Here is a 23,625-nt window from a genome sequence, read left to right as displayed (position 1 = left end):
GTGTATTAGATATAGGACATATGCAGGAAGTATAGGACAAGTGTAGGACATTTAGGACATGTGTCGGATATATGGGACATGTGTATTAGATATAGGACATATGCAGGAAGTATAGGACAAGTGTAGGACATTTAGGACATGTGTAGGATATATGGGACATGTGTATTAGATATAGAAGATTTTTGCAGGAAATAAAGAGCAAGTGTAGAACATTTAGGACATAGAACATGTGTCGGATATATGAGACATGTGTATTAGATATAGGACATATGCAGGAAGTATAAGACAAGTGTAGGACATTAAGGACATGTGTAGGATATATGGGACATGTGTATCAGATATAGAACATGTGCAGGAAGTATAGGGCAAGTGTAGGACATTTAGGACATGTGTAGGACATATGGGACATGTGTATCAGAAATAGGACATATGCAGGAAGTATAGGGCATGTGTTGGACATCTAGGACATATGTAGGAACTGACGGTACCTGAATGTGGTGTAAAATAATGGCATATGTAACCAGGAGCTTGTTTTAAGCCTTTGATTCTCCAATGACTTCTTTTAAAATCCGCCCGATGTAAAGGAATACTGAAAATATCTAATACAACTTAATCCCCATGCTATGTTAATAGTGAATGAAGGCTGCGTCTCTGACACATCCACGACGTCCAGTAACCTATTTACTGCATATGTTGTATGCAACACTATCAGTGTGAGAAAATCCCCAGTTCACAATCGGTACTGGTAAGATTAGACGTTGTGATTAACTTCACTCGACAGCAGTTCTCAAGTGGGCGGTCTCAGGTAAGTCTCTTCTTCTATTGCTATCATGTGTGCTTGGTTGGAATCACTGTAGGTTTACTTAAATTAAATTATAGACAAATAATAAGCAATTTGATAAAAACATAATGTATACATGTTTTATGTCAAACATCTTGCTTGTTATGTTCCTTTATTCACACCACGTGAGTCTTAGATTACATATTTGTCAATAGTGTGCTTATGTGAAATTATTGAAATATACCCTTTCCATAAGCATAAGAAATATCTGCTACATGCAGAGTCCATTTTACGAGCATGAGTTCATGAATCACCGTCAAATAGTGACGATGAAAGTTTGTATTGTGGGACATTTCCAAGGGTTCAATTGTCTTTACGTCAAACCATGGCTCTTATATTTACATGAATACTGAACACAGAGAGAAATATGCACATATAAAGGTCTCGTAATCTTCTTCCTAACCAGATGGCGACCTCCGAAAAGTTAACAGAGCACTTTCTGAGCTGTACAATATGTACAGAGGTGTTTGACAACCCTTCCACGCTTGTGTGTAATCACACCTTCTGTCGGAAATGTGTTATCAACTACACCAAAACCAGGCCAGAAGCTATCAGCGCAAGATCTCTTCTATGTCCTTTCTGTAAGAAGATGACGAAAGTGTCTGACCCTGAGAAGCCAGTGGAGGAGTGGGCGGATGACGTCAAGCCTAGCTTTGTCATCCAGGGACTTTTGGACTCTTTTGGCTCAGAATCTACAAGTAAGCCCGAAAAAAAATATCGTTACACTCGACATTATTTCCATAAATATAAATACATAATTCTGTATGTAACTGTCAAAAGGTCTTGATTGGGAGATATCAATGGCCAGTAGTCGGAGAAATTGGGTCAACGATTCAACGCTAATCTTACAAGGTGATTTAGAATTTAAATTCTACCAACGCTCGACGGTATTCAATATCGGTTGTAGCTGCCCCTTACAGCAAAAACGTGCACGTATATCAATCACTCAAGGTTTATGTGAAAAAATTTAGTAAAAACTAAGGAAGGAACCACGAGTGAAAATATCACCTTGTCGCCCGTCACGAGATGAGGGGCTTTTGTGCAGTTGTCTACCGGAAAATTAAACCAGTTAACCACCCCTTGTATTTGCGTCTTAAAAAGTAGTTTCTTTTTGCAAAATCTTAAAAATATAAACAAATGTATCAAAAAATATTCTTGAGTACTAGGAGACCCATGAGAGACGCGAAAGACTACACGCTGGTCAAGTTACAAAAATGGCGTTTTGCGAAACGAACATTCTCAATTGACGAGTTAAATGAGAGATTGACAGTTTATAATGAAACATTTTCGAGAGAAGAATAAACGGCTAGAAGTGATATTAAATCCATAAATGACCATCCGTCATCATTTTGCCTCGTCTATGTGGAACTAACGTAAAAAGAACGTCAACAATTGTGTATGGGCTAGTCACATGAGACAAAGGGAGACAATTAAAGGGGAAGTAATTCTTGTATGACAATAGTTCCGTCAAAGTGTTATGTTCACTGCAGTGAAATATCAAGTGCTATGTTCACTGCAGTGAATTATCAAGTGCTATGTTCACTGCAGTGAAACATCAAGGGTTCAGAGGCAAGTTTAGACTGTCAAAGGCGATTGTATCCACCTTGCGCATTGATGCCGGTCTGGCACCTTCTCCTCAATGATGCCACTAAATGCTGAACCCGAACTGTAGCCAATGCTTGCCTCCCCAGTAAAGATCCGGGTTAGAAGTGGTCTTCATGCTTGTCGTAAGAGGCGACTAACGGGACCGGGTGGTCAGGGTTGCTGACTTGGTTCATGCATGTCACCGCATCTCGATTGCTTAGATCGATGTTCATGATGTCAATCAGTGGATTGTCTGGTCCAGATGTTCGATGCTAATGATGTCAATTACTCGATTGTCTGGTCCAGACTCGATTATTTACAGACCGCCGTCATATAGCTGGAATACTGCTGAGTGTGGCGTTAAACAACAAACAAAGAGACAAACAAACACTACACGTTGAGGAAATGTAAGACCTGGAGAAAGGCATTTCATATCTGAAGAAGGAAAACCCGGAGTTTCTGCAACGTTGATACTCCAGCAACACGTGATTCTCCTTAAATATCTGCACAACTGGAGACGGTGTCCTTCTATCGTCAGGGATGTCCGTGTGGATGGCGCATGGCACGGATGCTGACGAGTCGTACACGTCGTCTCTGACGGTACGGGCTGTGAGACTTCCTCTCTGGAACCTGTGTCAATGATGAGTGGTACTAATCCATATGTCTTGGCGAGAGGTGTCAAAGGCGGCCTCTACAAGGGACGGCCTCTAACCTGGTTTTTGCTGTTGATAACTACGACATAAGCGCCATATGGTGTTTCTGCGACGTCACGGTAGAAGATACCGGATTTAAGCATTCCTATGGCTCGCCATCTGCCATTTTCCCTTACACGGACATGGTGAAATCTCATCACAACTATAAAAACTGGTGTTTTTGTGAATAAAACCACATGTAAAGTCAGGTCAAGTACCTGCACTAACACGGGAACATATGGTACATTGAATTAAACTTACATTTGGTCATTTAAATTTGTAAATGTTCTCTCCTATAAAGCCTTTCGACAGATTTACTAAGGAGTTGGATGTTGTAACCCTGCTCAAACAACGTTTGAGCAAGTGTATTAGTATAATACTCTTTGAAATCTTTGTGAAAAGAACATGCTCGATGGTACCTGAAATGCTGACACCAAAGGCTATAGCTACTGTAATATCGCTTGACATACAGAGAATATTTGATTTTTGAATTTTGAAATCATCACTCTTGTCACGCAGTATTGGGGATACATTTTTGTCATTTTGGATCTTTATGCATAGATCTAAATATGAAACAAATTAGGTTGTCTTTTATTTCTAGTTCAGGTGGGTAAATCAGTGGAAAGGAATTGGCTATTTGACCATTATTTAAAAGGTATCAGATAATGTACCTGAAGCCTAAGTTAAACTTGGTTAATAACTTGGACTATATGATGTATATTGGTTGCAGATACGACCAACTGCTGTTATTGCAAGTCCACACTGAATATGTGTACTATTTGCTCCTTGAAATACACATACTTGAAACCGTATTTTACCATTTTACCATTTTTAAATATAATGGTTTTATAATGGGTTTCTTATTGTTTCAGATACGACCTATTGCCGTTATTGTAAGGAGGAAGGGGAGACAACTCATGCTACCTCTTGGTGCCCTGTTTGTGACGACGCCCTCTGTGAACGATGTGTACGGATGCACAATAGAAACCCATCCTCCCGTCACCATGACGTAGTTGACATGTCTAGAGAGGTCAAGATCAAGAGAATGGAAAAGGTTGTGTGTAAAGAACACAAAGATGAACATATAAAACTCATTTGCAAAGACTGTAAGAGAGCAATTTGTCAAACATGTTGCATTACCTATCACAAAATGTGTGAAAGTGTTGTTGAAATGGAATCAGAAATGCCGGCAATTAAATCAGAGCTGACAAGGAAAAGGGATAATTTGTTGAAGAAATGTGATAAGATACAAGTTGTCGTTGACAAACAGAAAACAATAGCCAATGAAGAATCAACGTCTTATTTGCAAATAGAATCAGACATCAAGTCTACCACTAAGAAAGCAATGGACACGATTAAAAGCAAGGAAATGAAGCTTCTCAATGAGCTGAAAGAGAAGTCTGACAAAAACATAGAGCAGCTAAAAGCAAACATAAAGTCAAGAGAGATGTCAGTACAGATGATCCAAGAAGAAGCGGAGCTGATAGACCAGACTCTACGCTCTGAGTGTGACATGGGTGTGTATGAGATGTATCAGGGATGTGAGGTCGGTGATGTGGAGGCTGTCGGGGACGCAGGGCTGAAGGTGAAGGGAAGAATAGCCAGGATCATGTTCAGACAGGACACGGATCAGCTGAGTAGATCACTGGACGATCTACAGCTGGGTGACATAGACGTCCTGTACGAGAGTGTGCTGGACCTGATGGCGACTCCTGTATTACAGGACACTATCAACGTCAGAGTAGGAGACGGGGTAGAAGCAGATCCTATTGATGTCACAGTGCTTTCTGTGAATGGTACAGCTACAGTCGTTGTCACAGATTACGAAAACAAAAGTGTGAAGTCCTTCTACACCAAAAATAACCAAAAATATCACAGCAGGCTCTTTCTGGGTCCGGTGGGCAGGCCATGGTGTATGGCAAAGTTAAAACAGAACCAACTGGCTGTAACTGTTTTGGGTATCAGTCAGATTGTAACAGTTGAAGTCAACCCTGACCTGGTGCTGCTGTCAACCATCACAACAAACAAACAGTACTATGGTATAACGTCTCTGACACCATCAACACTAGCAGCAGGTTCCCATTCTCCGGCCTGTATTGATATCCTGGATGTAACGGGACACGTGCTGAGTTCACTCAGTCCACTTGTAAATGGTTACACCATCTTTAAGTTTCCCAATTTTCTCTTCACGACAAGGACTGGGGACATCCTTGTGTCCGACAGTGGATCAAGGTACGTCCTGTGTCTGACCAGCAAGGGGGATGTGGTGTTCACCTACAGCCCTTCAGGAAACACATCACTAAAATATCCACGTGGCATCACACGTACCAGCACAGGTGACATTCTGGTTTCAGATTCTTTCCTACACAGAGTCATCCATCTGTCTGAATCGGGGGAGTTTGTTAGAAACATACTGACATTACAGGATGGTATTCAGTATCCCTGGGGTGTGTGTCTAGATGGGCAAGGGTGTATGTATGTGTGCTTGTCAAGTGAGGTTAAGGTTTTCACAATGCTCTAAAATGAGTGGAAATGGGATTATGTCTGAATCTTTTTTAGGAACTACATGTGTTTGTTATATTGCACAGGGGTGTATTTGCAATTGAAGGATTGCGACACAAGCTTATCTTAAAGTTCTTTATCTACATTGGTGTTGGGTCCATCCTTTCTTACATGATAGAACACTAGTATGTTATTGCTGAGTAAGTTTGTGAGTTGACAAAATTATGGACTATTTGCAGGTTTATACAAATGATACTATCCTCAAGACTGTATGACAAGAGCGAAGACATTCCAATGTTTCCCTTTGGGTCGAGCAATGTTTCAGCAGCTCCAGCCTTTGGTGTCACAACTTTTTAGGTACAGTCGAACATAATCTTTCTATCAATATTTCAATACGATTCTTGCTCAAATGGGTCTGCATTTAAGCAAGACTTGAACCATATGTAAAGCTTTCAAAAAGTTATTAGTTCGACATGTGCAGGACATGTCAAAATCAGTGACCAAAAATATGTCGAATTCAATTCCTTATTTTGACCATATGTTCCCATGTTTGTTCAGTTGAACACTTGACTTGCCTGTGCATGTCTTTATGACAGGTGTCACCGGTGGGGCAGGGTACCCTAACCTTTTTGCGAACACCTGGCCGCTATGTTATTTGATATAGGTCCATGAATCAAGTGTATGATATAGTCGGAATCGTACAATATGACCTCTGCTTTTGAAAACGGAAACCATGGTGACATGTATATTCTTTATGTCTTGTTTACTCGCTAAATACAATTCTAAAATAACTTTGCGTCTGCCGTCCGTTTTATCTAACCTGATGTCGCCTGTTGAACTCAAGAAACAATAAACAACACTCGCAGTAGCAGTGAATCTGGTTGTTTTCCATTCACATTTTATTTATTTTCTATTATTATTTTTTTATTATTATTATCATTATTATTATTATTATTATTATTATTTACAGATTAAAATAAAAATGCAGCAAAGAGGGTTTGGGTGATTCTGGCACAGTCAGGCTGGTTAGGCTCATCATCAGGGCCCTTGCCCCCTCTCCACGCAGCCCTAACAGCGAATGAGACTTCTCCCAGGAAGCGCTGCTTGGTCAAACCCACCCAGAACTTTTCGGTTAATGTGAAGACTCCCAAACACTGCAGCCTTCTGCATTACCCAGATTGTCAGAAGGGCTGCATAGCAGAGGGGACAATGGGGAATCGGACAACTTGGTTCTTGGCATTTAAGCGTAACATTTCGAAAGCATGTTTTTCCTAATCTTTTCAATGACATCGGAGTCAAAGGGGGCAGAAAATTCAATAAAATAAAGATTTCATTGGATTTATCAAAAAGGACAAGATCAGGTGTATTGGCCTGGATACGTCTGAGGCTGTATACGGGCCTCTTCCAAAGAATTTTGTATTTATCATTTTCCATAACGCCCTCTACAGATCTTGGGTCGTACCATGGATGGACCTCTGCATCAAAACCACAAACATTGCGAAGACAGTTTAAAAATGATCGAGCCACTTCATCATGTCGCTTAAGATAATTGTTTGTGCAAAAACTGGGCATCCACTGACAATGTGTTGTAAAGTCTCATTAAATTCATTACATAATCTACATTTCATATTTACATTTTGATGCAAAATCACACATTGACGGTTTCGAGTGGGAAGTGACTGGTCCTGAGTAGCAAAAAGAAAGCCTTCTGCTTCACTTCTCAGGCCAGCCGACTTCATCCAAGCGAAGGACTCTGCAGGGTTGCTTACTTTCTCAACACACTGCACATAAACTCGATGCAGTGGTCGTTCAGATAGCCTCTCCTTGAAAAACTGGGCCGATCTGATATGGCACTTCGTTTAGTTGACACTCATTTCTGTACCGTCCAGCAGTACAGAACCATCAACAAAATCAACATTGACATTGAGATTATGTCCCACATCCTCGGCTTCTTTTCATCATGACTCTTGACATGCTTCACAAGAGGATCATCAGACAAATAGATGCGTGAAAAAGTGCACAAAACAATTCTATCACGAAGAGCCCCAACGTTATTCAAACAACGCCTGCCCATTACGATTGGTAAATATAAGCGATTGAGGGAAGAGCTATTATTATTATTATTATTATTATTATTATTATCAGTAGTAGTAGTAGTAGTAGTAGTAGTAGTAGTTGTAGTAGTTGTAGTAGTTGTAGTAGTAGTAGTAGTAGTAGTAGTAGTATATAGTGATGGAAACGAATGATGGAACAATGAAATATATAGACTGAGAAATAAGCTTTACTGTCAGTACATTCGAAATAGCGCGCATACAAATTCAACACTTCAGAATAAAATGTTTGGATGTGATTGTGTGTATTGTTGATTGAATAGGTGATGTGAAATAAGGTGTGTGCGTGCGTGCGTCCGGGCATTATAGTGCCAGACCACTGAAATACCATGCTACCGTTTTAACATGAATACCCCAATCAGACACAGTACACTGTATCAGAGTCGACCGGCCCTGGTTTTATCCCCTTAATGTCGAGCGCAAGGCAGTGAAACAACAAATACCATCTTTTAACGTTTAGAATGCTGAATGTTTGACTATGCGAACACGTATCTGATTTGTTCTGAGCGAGTAAACGACTACTGTTGTCAGTGTTACTGATTAATGGGATTGTCACAAAATATGCTCTTTGACCAAAATAATTTTCCAACCTTTTTTTGCATTCCAAGTCATGTCATATATGTCATAAGTGGATGCCTCGAAAGATGAAAGAGATCGTGCAGTCGGACCTAATTAAGTAGAGGATTGTTCTCAACTTCCTTGATAGGCATTTAGGAATTGGAGTGCTAAGTAAGGATAAGATATATGGATGAACAACTTTTTTTATTACAAATAGGCATGATTGATTGATTGATTGTTTGTTGTTTAACGCCGCACTCAGCAATATTCCAGCTATATGACGGTGGTCTGTAAATAATCGAGTCTGGACCAGACAATCCAGTGATTGATATCATCAACCAGGTCAGCGAGCCTGACCAACCGATCCTGTTGGTCGCCTCTTACGACAAGCATAGTCGCCTTTTACGGCAAGCATTGGTTGCTGAAGAGCTATTCCACCCTGGATCTTGACGGGTATCAAATAGGCATGACGTTTCCTTTGCCTGATAACTGTGTTAGCACCTTCACCGAAAGGTCACTTCTGTTTGTAATAAAGAAGGTTTCATCCATGTATCTTATCCTTACTTAGATTGTTCTCCAGACCATCACCGTGAAACTCCATTCCACTGTCTTTGGCGAATTAAACATTGCATCCATAAATTAAAATTTCGGATATTCCAAATGGAATAACCAATCACGTGCTCCATTACGACACGGTACACCTATAAATATAAACATTATTGCTCTTCGTTGAAATAAACTAGGTTGTAAGTATTTTTTATCTCCCGTCAGTTGAAAATCGACTGGTCTAAGAGCGGGAAATAGTTTTTTTATTTGTTTGTTTATTTGTTGTTTAACGCCGCACTATTCCAGCTATATGCCGGCGGTCTGTACATAATCCAGTGATTGACATGATGAGCATCGATCTACGCAATTGGGATACGATGACATGCATCAACTGAGTCAGCGAGTCTGACCATCCGATCCCATTGGCCGCCATCCGATCCCGTTGGCCGCCTGCATGGGTTTCTGAAGACCTATTCTACCCAGGATCTTCACGGGTCTGGTGAATAGAAACACAAATAAACTGTATTAGTTTGAAAGTTTTACATACATCGGTATATTTATTTTATTCACAGAAGAATGTAACAGTGTTCACATAAGAACCTTGTTTGGAGATGGAAATCAGCTTTTAATTGCAAGTTGTGTCCCTCGGGGCTCCACTGTGTGTAGGTTCACATAGATTCATAGACTGACATCTAGTCTCTGAAAGGAACATAGAAAACAGTTGTTAAATTAATATTATCAAATATAATAAATACAGCCAAGAGGCTTTCGTCATTTTCAGATACTGCAATATTCTATACTTACTAAATACTATGGGCTGTATTGGATATATTTGTTTCAGGGTCTGTATTACGGCCTTATACGATTTATATGTCAATGTATTATAGTTTAACATAATACAATAGCCAATTTTGAAAACAGCTTATAGTAACTGAAATTAAGCTTGCGTTTTCAATTGGGAAACAAGGAAGCCAGACACACTTTCAATATCAACTTAATGGGGATGACAGCCGTCAGATTGTGTTGCGTCACAGCTCACACGGATAAATCTGACCCGGTGCTCAACTTCCCTCGACACCGGTTACCCAAGCTGACTCACTGAGGTGAGCGTATGTTGTCACAAGGTCTGCGTCAAACTTAAATTATAACGTTACACAATTGTCCTGTTATGCGCTGGACTGAAGCGTAAGGGTTCATTTAACTGTATCTGAGGCTGTCAAACAACGAACTGAATTGAACATTTAACTTAATGAATTCATTTTTACCGTTCTACTTTTCATATACGCGGTCACGCGACAGCCATATGTCTGAGAGAAGTACACTTTGTACCTGTATGTGATATGTCGGTATTCATGTTAGGGTGGGCATGGAGTTTTCACTTGAAACTTCACATCAATTATTAAACACATCTACCTACATGAAAACATATATAACCATCAATCAGTCATTGCGAATTCCAGAACTCATGATTATTGATGTGGTGTGACAGTTTATTACTAGATCACGTTATCAATACCACTGGAAAACCATGTGCAGTGACTTGTTATCAATTATCAGTGGACACAATGAGTCTGTTATATAGGTTAGTTGAGAAGCATTGAGAAGTATTGGCATCATTGAAATACTGATTTAAATAATGTGGCAGGTTCATATAACTAAATAAGCGTCTTGGAGTTATGGCTCACCTAACAGAAAGTCAAATGAGAATATGTGAGAACCTGGTCAAATTAGAAATAAAATTAGATATCGTGTGATCATTAATTATATGAGAGAGAGAGACTTATAGAGAGAGAGAGAGAGAGGGGGGGGGGGGGGGAGAGAGGGAGCGAGGTAAAATGTTAGGCCTATTAAGCTCAAGATGTATAATATGCATACGTTTTTCAGAATGAAATAAGGTTCATTTTACTTTTTTTTATGAATGAGTGAGTTAGGTTTAACACAACTTTGAAAAGTATTCCAGTTATATCATGGCGTGTCAGCTTAATGTTGAAGGAAAGCCCGAATTTATGCATTCGCAGACGTTTACCAGCTCGTGAAATCTACGAGCACGGGTATGATGCTGACAAACCTAGAAACATTATCGGGGCGAAAGGGGATTCGAACCCACAATCAAAGGTTTCTGGCGTGCCCAAGAGGCGCAACTCTGCACAGCGAATTGCGGCGTCTTAGACGACTGGGCTACCCATGCACCCCTTCTGTGAACGAAGCACAGAGGGTGATTTAGTTTAGTTTTGTATATTCGTTCGTTTTGGTGTTTTCATTGAAATTTTGTATTCTACATGAATACATTTGTGTCATATGTGTACAAGACATGAAGACGTCGTGTTTCTATTTTAATCTAGATGGCGACCTCCGAAAAGTTAACAGAACACTTTCTGACATGTATAATATGTACAGAGGTGTTTGACAAGCCATGCACACTTGTATGTTATCACACCTTCTGTCGGAAATGTGTCGTCAGCTTCACCAAAACCAGACCAGAAGCCATCAGTGCCAAGTCTCTCCTGTGTCCATTCTGCAGCAAGATGACGAAAGTGTCTTTTCCTGAGGAGCCAGTGGAGGAGTGGGCGGATGACATCAAGCCTATGTTTGTCATCCAGGGACTCCTGGACTCATTCTGCCCTGGATCTAAAGGTGAGCGTGAATACGGTCAATGGAACATATTCTAAATGTGTAATATTCCATGGATGTGTCAAGGCGTCTTGGGCAGCACAACATATGATGAGTTGCCTAAAACGACTTTAATCCCAAGGTTATGTTTCTAGATTTGCCAGCATCATACCAGTACTCGTGGGTTCCCCCCAGATGGTAAACCTCTTGGACCTGCACAAGCTGGCAAGCAGGCCGTGATATACCGGAAACAAAACTGTTCGAAGCCGCGACAACTCACTCATATGGAATACTAGAAGGGACATTATCGCGTTGTCGCATAGTAGCCCTGTTACGACGTAAATTTTAATAAAATGGTAAATTGTAATACTTGCAGCAAATTATAATAATTTTGACGTAAATTGTAATAACAACGTACATTGTAATAAAAATTGACGTAAATTGAAATAATCTCAACTTGCGGTAAAATGTTATAACTTTTTACGTAAATTGTAATAACCTAATAAGTTTAGTGTCAAAGGCGTTAAATGTCTAGAACCTATCCTTGTCAGGGTTTTTACAGGGTTTATCGTACAATCGTCATTAAAGTATGGGTGTGGGGAAGGATTGAGCTCGTTATCGTACATTGTTGTATAATTATATGTATATATAAACGCATTGGAATTTCATTTCTATGGTTGTCAAGAAGAGGATTAATTACTAGAATGAACTTAGTTTTTTTCTTTTCTCGAGAAATACTCTGTGTGTTTTGTACTTAATTGTAATATATCATATTGACGATTTTCATCATAATTGTTCATATTTAACCTAATGGAATCATATTTCAATTGGTATAGTAGGTAGGAATATACACAATGGAATAATTATAACGAAACAAACTTACACAAATATATTGATGTGTAAATGTGGAAAGTCTGACATTTACTGACTGAAGCAAATTTATTTATTTTGCAACTGTATATTTGTACATATTTTATGCGGAGAGGGGTTTGCTAAGTTGCAAGAACTTGTCCCCAATACAATTCTCATTTTGTTCTGTGAATAAAAAATGTTTGAATTAAACTAAACTAGCAAATGGATGACATGTCAGTCTGCAGTAGTCTGTGTGCAAGCTGATTTATACATGTTCATATACATAATATCAATTTATTATTATTCAAGTTTCAACTTTTTTAACGTTGCTCGATGGATGTAAAGCAAATAATGACAATGTCCTGGGCGGCGATGTACATGTAGGTATGTGAACCCGCAAGGACTACCTTTATCAATTATTTTACGTGCAGCTTGTGTCATGCCTGTATAGTTAGAATGATACTCTAGCAACTGTACACATCGAAATTTATGACTGAAAGATCCATCCTCGGGTTAACAATGATGGATTACATTAGGTACGTCTATTCGACAAATAGGTTAACTGATTTATCATCCAATAGTAGCTTAGCTAGGAGTCCATTGCAATAACATTGAGTTACGACAACTTTTGCTGGGATAATAACTCCTTGCCCCAACAACAAAAACAGAATCCATCATGATAACACAAAAAATATCCGGTATCTTCGGGCATGTCTTGTTGAGTTTCAAAGAGCATCAAAATGTATAATAAATTTGTTGCAATCAATTATTGCTGAAATATATCTGTTTTGATCAAAACTGAAAGGATGAAAAATCTATAATGAAAAGGGTTTTGTCACTAACGTAAATATTATCTGTAGCCTTATACGAAGAGTATTGTAAGATCATTAAAAGTCGGCAATCGTTGGTGGATTGCGCCAAGCAACCTGGATACCAAATTTGGTACCTCACGTATAATGCGGTACATAATTTTTGAAACAGATAATTACGTTTTTCATAAGTTATCACTAATTTGTTACATATATACGGACAAAAATTACCTCAGAGGATAATCTTCTCGGGGGTTTAAAATAATTCCAGCTAACGTCAAGCACTGTAATACAATATTGAAATTATAGCATACCTTCTTAACATCCCAATGAAATGAATAGTGACTAACTAAGAAATATATGTATGTATGTATGTATGTATGTATGTATGTATGTATGTATGTATGTATGTATGTATGTATGTATGTATGTATGTATGTATGTATGTCATTGGTATCAGATCTATGACTGCACTTCTACAAATAGTTCCAAGTGAAAAATGAGTGACACTACTTTGTGAGAGGTCCCACAAAAATGCTGATATGAGCAATTAAAGGTTATACAAAATGTAACAAATACAAGAAATTTATGATAATTCGTATACTCTTTGAAACTGTACAAGTGTTTCCGAAGATACCGGATGTTATTTGTATATGCACGGGATCTATCAACTCATCTGTTGTATTTGAATTCTTCGTCAAAATAAAATGAATTGTATAAATATGATTAAATTCCCTCGTTTGTTTCAAAAAAAGGATCATGTACTCCTTATCAACTCGTATAGCGTTTCCACTGCAAGTCGACACACTGGTTGACCAGCCTGTGTTTGTACCCTTCGTCATCACTCGTTCAGTCGTGTCGAACTGGTCAACGTACTGTTGAAGCAAGTAATGCAAAAAACATCTTGAAAAGTCTTATAAGAGTATTGAATAATATGTCACAATTAAGTTATTTGTCGAATATACGGTTGTGTAACCCATCATCTTTCAGTCATTTAAATTTATCGATGTTGACACCACCCTTTAATGACGATTGTACGATAAAGTCTATACCAACCATCCCTAACTTAACAGTTTTGTACGTTTGTCATCATACACAGTATATCTCGAATTGTACATGTGAAACGCAAGCTCAACTGACAAAGATCATTTCTAGTCAATTGGCGTAGAGATTATTACAATTTACGTCAATTTTTATTACAATTTGCGTATTACAATTTACGTCAAAATTATTACAATTTGCTGCAAGTATTACAAGTATTACATTTTTATTACAATTTACGTCGTAACACGCCCTTTCAAAAACAAGCAAAATGTGTCAAAATTAACCAAAGCGCGACAATGTGACAATGTGACAACACAACAATGCCCCTTCTAGTATTCCATACACTCCGAACTAGAGAATAAAACCATACAATCATGAATATACACAGTACACAATCTGTTTATAAAATTGATAGACACTATAAAAAAGTATTTTGACTGTAAACACGTTTATAAAATTGATAAACACTCTAAACATGTATTTTGACTGTTAACACCATTAAATTGATAAACACTATGAAAATGTGTTTGGCTGTGAACACATTTAAGTTATGTTTAGGTTTAAACATGTTATCATTATCATCATTTGCGTAAAATCCGAGATTCTTACAGTTATATGTTATTTACCTGACACAGCACACTAAATCACTTTGTCTTCAAGCTTCATGGTTTTATCCATAACTTGATTTTCCGTATCTCTGATAACAACCATAGTTATTTTCTCTTATAAAAAGCGTGTCCATGTAAATACGTCCACGTTATATAATTGAGAAGAATCTTACACACGAATACATATTGAACTATCAGTGTGTAAAGGTGATGTAACCAAATGAAACTTTGTCACTTTGCATAAACCTTAAATTAATGATGCAGACAACACACTGCTATTGCTTGTAAATATCATGCTATATATATATGATTAACAAGACCAACTGTCGTTATTGTTTATGAGGAAGTCAGTCAACTCCTCCAACCATTTGGTTGTCAGTTGTTGTATATGCTTTACGATATCGTTTACTCATTAGTAGAATTGTTGCAAAATTCATTGTTAGATACTTGGCAATACACTTTAATTTTACCATTTTTCAACATAATGGTATTATAAATGATTTCTTATTGTTTCAGATACGACCTACTGCCGTTATTGTAAGGAGGAAAGGGAGACAACTCCTGCTACCTCTTGGTGCTCTGTTTGTGACGACGCACTCTGTGAACGATGTGTACGGATGCATAATCGACACCCATCTTCACGCCACCATGACGTAGTTGGCATGTCTGGAGAGGTCAAGGTCAGAAGAAGGCGAAGGGTTATGTGTAAAGACCACAAAGATGAAGATATTAAACTGATGTGCAAAGACTGCAAAAAGCACTTTGTCAGACATGTTGCATTATTTATCACAGAAATTGTAAATGTGTTGTTTAAATTGGAACTGAAATATCCTCAATGAAATCAGAGCTGACAAGGAATAAAAACAACTTGATGAAGAAATGTGATGAGATAGAAGCTCTCGTTGACAAACAGAAAACAAGATGCAATGGAGAATTAAAGCGTTATTTGCAAAAGGAATCCGACATCAAGTCTACCACAAAGAAAGCAATTGATATGATCAAACGCAAGGAAAGAAAACTTCTTGATGAACTGAAAGAAATGTCAGACAAACACATGAGGCAATTAAAAGCAGACATAAAGTCAGGAGAGTTGTCAGTACAGATGTACCAACAACAGGCGGAGCTGATAGACCAGACTCTACAGTCTGAGAGTGACATGGATGTGTATGAGATGTATCAGGGATGTGAGGCCGGTGATGTGGATGCTGTCGGAGACGCAGACCTGAAAGAGAAGGGGAGAATAGCCAGCATCATGTTCAGACAGGACACGGACAAGCTGAGTAGAGCACTGGACGACCTACAGCTGGGTGAGATAGACGTCCTGTGTGAAGGTGTACTGAACCTGAAGGCGACTCCTGTGTTACAAGACACAATTAACGTCGGTGTAGCAGGAGATGGAAAAGCAGCGGATGCTACTGATGTCACAGTACTTGTTGTGAATGGTACAGATACAGTTGTAGTCACAGACGTCGGCAACACAAATGTGAAGTCCTTCTACACCAGGAATAACAAGGTTTCCCACAGTAAGCTCAGTCTGAGCAGCGGACCTTACAGTGTGACAAAAGTGAAACACAACCAGGTGGCTGTCACTGTGCCAGATACCAGACAGATTGTAACAGTTGAAGTCAACCCTGACCTGGTGCTGCTGTCAACCATCACAACAAACAAACAGTACCGGGGTATAACGTCTCTGACGTCATCAACACTAGCAGCAGGGTCCCACTCTCCTCCTTGTGTTGATATCCTGGATATGTCGGGACACGTGCTGAGGTCAATCAGCCCACTCCACAATGCTAACAACATATTACAGTACCCCTTCTTCATCTGTACTACGAGGAAAGGAGACATCCTTGTGTCTGACTTGGTTTCCAGGTGTGTTGTTTGTCTGACCCCCTGGGGAGATGTGGTGTTCACCTACAGCCCTACAGGAGACACAGCACTGAGATATCCACGTGGTATCACAAGTACCAGCACAGGTGACATCCTGGTGACAGACAACTATCAACATAGCATCATCCATCTGACTGAGTCGGGGGAGTTTGTGAGAAACATACTGACATCACAGGACGGTATTCATGGTCCGCAGGGTCTTTGTCTAGATGGGCGTGGCTGTATGTATGTGTGCTCATCACGTGGGGTTAAAGCGTTTTCACTGCACTGATTATGAGTGAGTGAGTGAGTGAGTTTGGTTTAACGCCGCTTTTAAAAGTATTCCAGTTATATCACGGCGTGTCAGCTTAATGTGGGAGGAAAGCCCGAAGTGATGCAGGTCTCATGCACTGATTATGTGCTGACTGGACTGAAAAATATTGCTTTAAATGATCTACAAATGTTTGCTATTTTGTACATTTGAATTTAAAATTTGAAATTAAAGTATTGCACCACAATCATTGTTTGTATGTTTACAGATAAAGAACATAAATTATATCAGTGAATCATATCGGCAAATCAACTCAGTTTTGTATGTGATTGTTGGACATGGTAGATTTAGCGGGGCTCTCTCTTTAAAGTATCCCCTTTTCACATGTCTGTCCTGAAACAAAATGTTTCATATGCCAATGAAATTTGTAATAATTTGTTAGATATATAGTACAGGTCTGTGTATTCCGGTCAGAGTGACTAGTTTCAATAAATACATTTAAAATGTGATTTTGATACATGATTTACAGTGCAAACAAACCCACTGGGATTCCGGGTAAGTACACAGCTATAGGTCACTATAGCAACGTATGCTTGTTGTAAGATGCAACTAAATGGATCGGGTTGTCAGGCTCGGTGAGTCGTTGCATGTCATCGTATCCCACTATTGTGTGGGTCGATGCTATTGATAACTGTCTGGTCAAGATTCGATTATTTATACACCGGTGTCATACAGCTGGAATATTCCTGATATTGCTCAAGGTATTGCAGTTCTAAATGCAAAATACAACTACAACATCTGACATTCCATTGATATAGTAATTATGTTTTGGAATTGAGTTTTGTGAGGAGACCCTGTTGTAAATATGTGTGTTGGAAGATGGTGTTGATGAACAACAGCATGGGCTGACAAAGTAATAGATTACTTGCCGCAGAATGAAAAAACAATTTCAACTAACCTCTGTTAGCTTATTTGAAAACAGAAACCATGGCACTGATGTCCTATTTATGACGTTGCTGTTCACTAACAAGCTATGAATACAGAGACTCGTGTAGGATAAGGGTCATTTTACGGCACTGGAAATGTCGCAGATTGAAGCTGAAGGGACTTATCGGAACTAAAATAAATAATGAAACTTTAGAATCTTTGTTTTTGAAAGCTATCCGACTTCTATTGTAACTGACAATTAGTTGTTTTTTTAATCCGCACTTGAACGATTGAAAATGTCATTACGTTTGTTTGAAAGTATGCACAAGTGCAGAAACTGGGCGGTCCAAGGGAGATAACTGTAGCTGTATATTAAGTGAAGCGCATTAAAATATATCTTGTCTTCAATGAAAAATGAATAATAAAACACCAGTAGTTGTGACAGGTGGCTGTGTCGCTTTTTTATTGCATAGAAAGCACATTTACTAACTATTTCTACTGAACTATAAAAAGGTCTGTTAAATATACAGGTACCTATCTTACCTGTCACACTGATAGATATCTAAGCCTCAGATTCACTGATGCGCTGTCACCAAACTCAAGCATACCATTTCTTACACATAAAGTGTATTTCTTTACCCATGTCTGTGCATACAGCAGGAGGTAACCGCCTGTATACAGTGTCCACATTAAATCCTCCATGTAAGTCTCCTACTGATGCACGGTCCTGGCACCTCCTCTCTACACGCCCGGCTATGTATGCATCAGTTGTGTTCTCTCCTTGAGAGAAAGAAGGACGATGGCAGAACGGGGTTGGGCACTTTTACCTAACTCTGTACCTAGCAATATAAACACACATTTAACATGCACTAAAGAAGCAGGTGTAAGATCAAGCTGTGGTATGCATTGTACTTTTTGCAATGTGCTGCAGAATATCTTACTGTCAAAAACAGCTGGGACTGTCATGACGTGATCGATTCTTAGTTATGAATATACATTCAGGCAGCTCATTGAAACAAAACATGTGGTAATGAGATGACAAAGAATAGAACAGATCTGTCGGAGGCTGTCGGGGACACGGACATGAAGGAGGGGGGAAGAATATTACGTTATTACAGAAATGATTGTTCATTGTTTGAAGGCGTCAAATTCAGAATTACGCATTGTTACAGTGGTCATAGTGTAATCCTTTATCATTTAGTTGACACAATACTTGAAGGGTGATTATACACAAGAAGCCAAAACAAACAATCAACACCTGAAATGACATAATGTTTCTATTTTCTCCTCATACTAATGCTGAAATAGTTTCCAGCATTTGAAGCTACCTTTGAAATATACCGAATATATAGGTACTTAACTACAAGTTTATTACTTTTAATACCTGAGAATAATTCCTATTTTGTTTAATATGTACTTTTGTTACTATCGCGGGCAACCAGTCCATGTATATGTCCTTGAAGCAAATTGCTCTCAGTCTAAATACATTTGGTATAATTGTAAGGGATGTGCTGCGCCATATTTGTTTCTGTAACAGTGTGTTCAATGAAACTAGATTCACTTTTTTAATTCAAGATTATATTTCGTGACGCCTATGGTAATAGTAAAGCCCATCACAAAATTTAGATTTGGCATTTTCACTGTTCAGGCTTTATAAATCCAATCCTATATGTGTATTAATGTATGTCATCCTTAACATCCAGTTGACCTGATACAGCTTCACATTATATATCGACGACCGCCATACCATTGCAAAAAATCACTACGGCAGAAAAACAACAATTTGTCATGCACCCTGTTCACGTAAAGTCACATTCCCCTTGTGGACAGACAATTTATTTTGACTTGTGTATTCGCATGTCGCTCACAAACCCAATATACCATTTCTCGTTGGTCATACTGAGAGAGTAAGCCTTTCACTCATAATGACCTTTGGATATATCTTAGTAGAAATGTGGCCCAAATTGTAATTCCTAACATCAGTTACCAACTGGCCAAGCTCCTCGACTACCTTCACTGTCAAGGGAGTTTGTTTACTACGAACTCCCCAGCTACACTGTAAACAGTGTGTGTTCAATTCCATAACTTTCCTTATCACGTACTTTTGCCATGTTTAGCATTCTGTTTAACAGCTAAACGCGTTGTGAGTTAAAATGTGGGATAGACCCGTACCCCCACTTGAAACCTTGATACGTATACCTTTACTGCAGGTATTTTCTAAAAGGGGATCTCTCTATCAGTATTTTAGCATTCCTGTATGAGAGAAATACCATGAGTCACACAGCAACACCACATTTATGAACACAGCACATTTTAAATGTCGGTGGGATGTGAACCTGCAACCTCTTGATTTGTTGGCCTTCACGTTACCACCTGTGCTACGGAGACTGTTGTCTTCAGAGATGCTAGCTTTCCGCGTCACCATTCACCCAGCTTGGTTTATTTGAACATTTGTTTGGTTAATATTGTTCCACGTTGGTTGTAAGTCCTGGTGGTATATGAGTTATGCAATCTGATTTGCGCATCTAATTTCAATATATAGTATATATATTTTTAAAATTCTAAACATGTTTAGATTATGCGGTTGTTGTGTTTAGGTGGTGTTTAGACTGTGAGACGATAGCTCATTTCATGTGTTGGGACCCTAATATTGTTTAGATAGAACACACCAAATGTGTATTCCGGTTTGTATTTAAACACATTCCTAACATGATTGGATCTAAACATGTCTTGTATGTGTTTACATTATAAATACATTTAAACACATTCCTAACATGATTGGATCTAAACATGTCTTGTATGTGTTTACATTATAAATACATTTAAACACATTCCTAACATGATTGGATCTAAACATGTCTTGTATGTGTTTACATTATAAATACATTTAAACACATTCCTAACATGATTGGATCTAAACATGTCTTGTATGTGTTTACATTATAAATACATGTTTTACAGTATCGTTTGTTCAAGTGGCGTAACGGTATTGTAAAATGTAGCACATGTATTTTATGATATGAAGATGTTAATTTACCGAATGTTGCTTCAACTTTATTAATTGAAACTAGTTTACGGTCTGATCATGTATTACTGATGTCCTAGGGCAACTTGGCAACACGTGTCCCCATCCAGGCTTTAATGACATTCTATGAAATAAAATACCCCCTTCCCCTCCCCATTCACCCATACACACACACGCTCACTCGCGCATCAGCTCACACACACACACACACACACACACACACACACACACACACACACACACACACACACACATACGCATACATACACATACACACGGACACACACTCACACATACAATACATTACCCTCCACACACTCACAAACACGTACACACGAACACGCACACACATACACACACGTACACGCACGCGCAGGCACACACTTATATGCACACGTACATACACACACGAACTACTTTGTAAAAGATTATCAAATGGGCGAGTCAAATCCAAATACATGTACAGCGAACACCGTTTGCTCAGCTGGGCTATAACCGCCCTGGTGAACAATTTCCCTCAACACCGGTTTTGAATTCAAAGCTTACTGCCTCAGGTAAGTGTGTAGTCTGTCACTAGGGCTGTCGTCAACGTGTATCACAGAGCTACATTGCTGTCCTACTGTGTGTTGTGTTTCAGAGATGTCCATGTACACGTATACACGCCTAAAGTCTCTCACTACCCACCGTCCTCTCAGTGATACAATGAATATTGAATAATATTGAATGAATATTGACAGCTATCAAACCACAGGGCACAGTGCTGGTTTTTGTGTTTGTGTTTGTTTGTTTGTTGTTTAATACATGCGCAGTTCTGATGAATTATGTTAGTTGTTTTGCCATGTCAATCATTATACCCCAAGACACATTACATTCTCACTTACTGCTTCACATTCCATCCATACGATATGGCAGGAGGTATAGACAAGTTCTACTTTCGTTATGGTGGAGAGATAGTGTAACCACATAGCTACATTTTTGTCAAGTGATCAGTGGTAGAAATCATAGTTATTGCTATGTACAGTAAGAATGGTAACTGTAGTTGCCTCTAGCATAGCTACGTCATATCATGAGGCAAATTTCACTCTCTGGTGAACGCTGAACATTAAGTTATTGACACGATGTATGGGGAACACTATGTCGTTTCACATGTTCTACTTTCGTTATGGTAATGAGATGACGTCACGCCTGAGCTATGTCACGTTATCGATAAGTGTGCACACAGTTCGAGTATATAATACGAGCTGTTTATAGATATCAACAAATACCCCGTTGATATGTCTGTCTCGCTCTGTGCTGAATACACAGAAGACCACCAGGCAGTTTGTATTTATATCAGGATAGTATAGCAAACACAATCTAGAGTTTTGTGGTAAATCCTGACTATGTTGTATTAAAACTGCTGATGACATGTGAAATACCTGATGACCAACAGGTCTATCAGTGAGTGAGCGAGAAGGTGAGTGAGTGAGTGAGTGAGTTGGCTTTGAACAGTCTTTCAGTTATCTTACAGCGTGTCAGCCGATGTGATGCAGGTCTTAGACGTTTTTTGAAACCCACCATCACGGGTATGGTGATGGCAAAACTAGAAACATTATCAGAGCGAACCGGGATTCCAGATCACAATCATTGGTTTCATAGGCTGCAACACCGCACAGCTAATTCCGGCGCCTTTCACGTGGCACCGTGCCCAGAACAGATCTATCAGCAAATAAAACAATTTTAAATCATGAAAAATACTTTTCAATAAAAATCTCCATTGGATAAAATTTAATGGATCACACTAGTGTTACACTGTTTGTCATCAAACTTAGAATAAGTTGATCATTTATCATTGCTTGGTCGTTTGTTTTAAGATTTTTATGCATGCCGTGTATCTGCGTGTTGTTCCGTTTTACTATCGGACATTTACTAGTCACTAGTTCATCTTTAAGTTCACCAAATATTTCGATGGGTATGGCTTGTTAAGGCTCGTGGAAGGTCAGCATCGGGCTTAAGTAGAACGTTATGAAGGCAGGGTGGTAGCTATGTATTGGCGTCGTGTTGAAGTCAGATAGTAAAACGTGATCAGTACAAAGCTATGATTTCGCAGCTCGCCAGTTTCATGTATGGAGTATACCAGAAGTGTCCCTGCATCACATTAACACGCTGGTTGTGCAGGCCTTCGTCCTGCCCCTTGTCTGGGAATATATTGAGAGAACTGCTCATACTTTCTTTCATCAAATGCATCTATATCCTCTTGTCGTTATAAAAGCAACAAAATCCTTTCTATATTCATAAGAAATCTCCATTGTACGAGTAGAACTATATCACGGACACGTAAATCCCTATCAAGTAGTGATAATGTATACCAAATGTTCGCGAAAGGACGATGAGCATAACCTGCTCCACCCGTGGCACTCGTCACAAACACATGCAAAGGCTAGTCAAATAATTGTTCGCCTGGTATCACTGCTGAATATAGATATTTGACAAGTTATAAACATGAAATAACATTTATTAACTTATTGAAGGTGTATGTAAGTGTTTGTAGTTAACCTGACTGAAAGTCAAATATGAAATACTGACCGAATAAATAAAAACATGCAGCATGCATTCTCTTTGGAAGCAACAAAATGCCGTTATTGCTTCTTTCAAAAAAGTTTGGGAACATTAAATGCAATCTTTGTGAAGCTGATTGCAAAAAGTACTTTGTGAAAATAAATTTCTGAGATGCTTTACTAAAAGATCAAAGGCGACGACATTACTTTAACACTTTTTATCTACGTCATGCTGTGAT

General features: G+C 38.8%; 1 pseudogene; it reads left to right on the top strand.

Moving 5' to 3' along the window:
• Positions 1-769: 769 nt before the first annotated feature.
• On the top strand, positions 770-17,021 carry LOC139454317 (uncharacterized; annotated as a pseudogene).
• Positions 17,022-23,625: the final 6,604 nt, after the last annotated feature.

This window comes from Haliotis cracherodii, unplaced genomic scaffold (assembly GCF_022045235.1).
Source record: "Haliotis cracherodii isolate W230 unplaced genomic scaffold, xgHalCrac1.p SCAF_10, whole genome shotgun sequence".
Classification (NCBI taxonomy): Eukaryota; Metazoa; Mollusca; class Gastropoda; order Lepetellida; family Haliotidae; genus Haliotis; species Haliotis cracherodii.
This window is presented reverse-complemented; position numbering and strand designations above follow the sequence as displayed.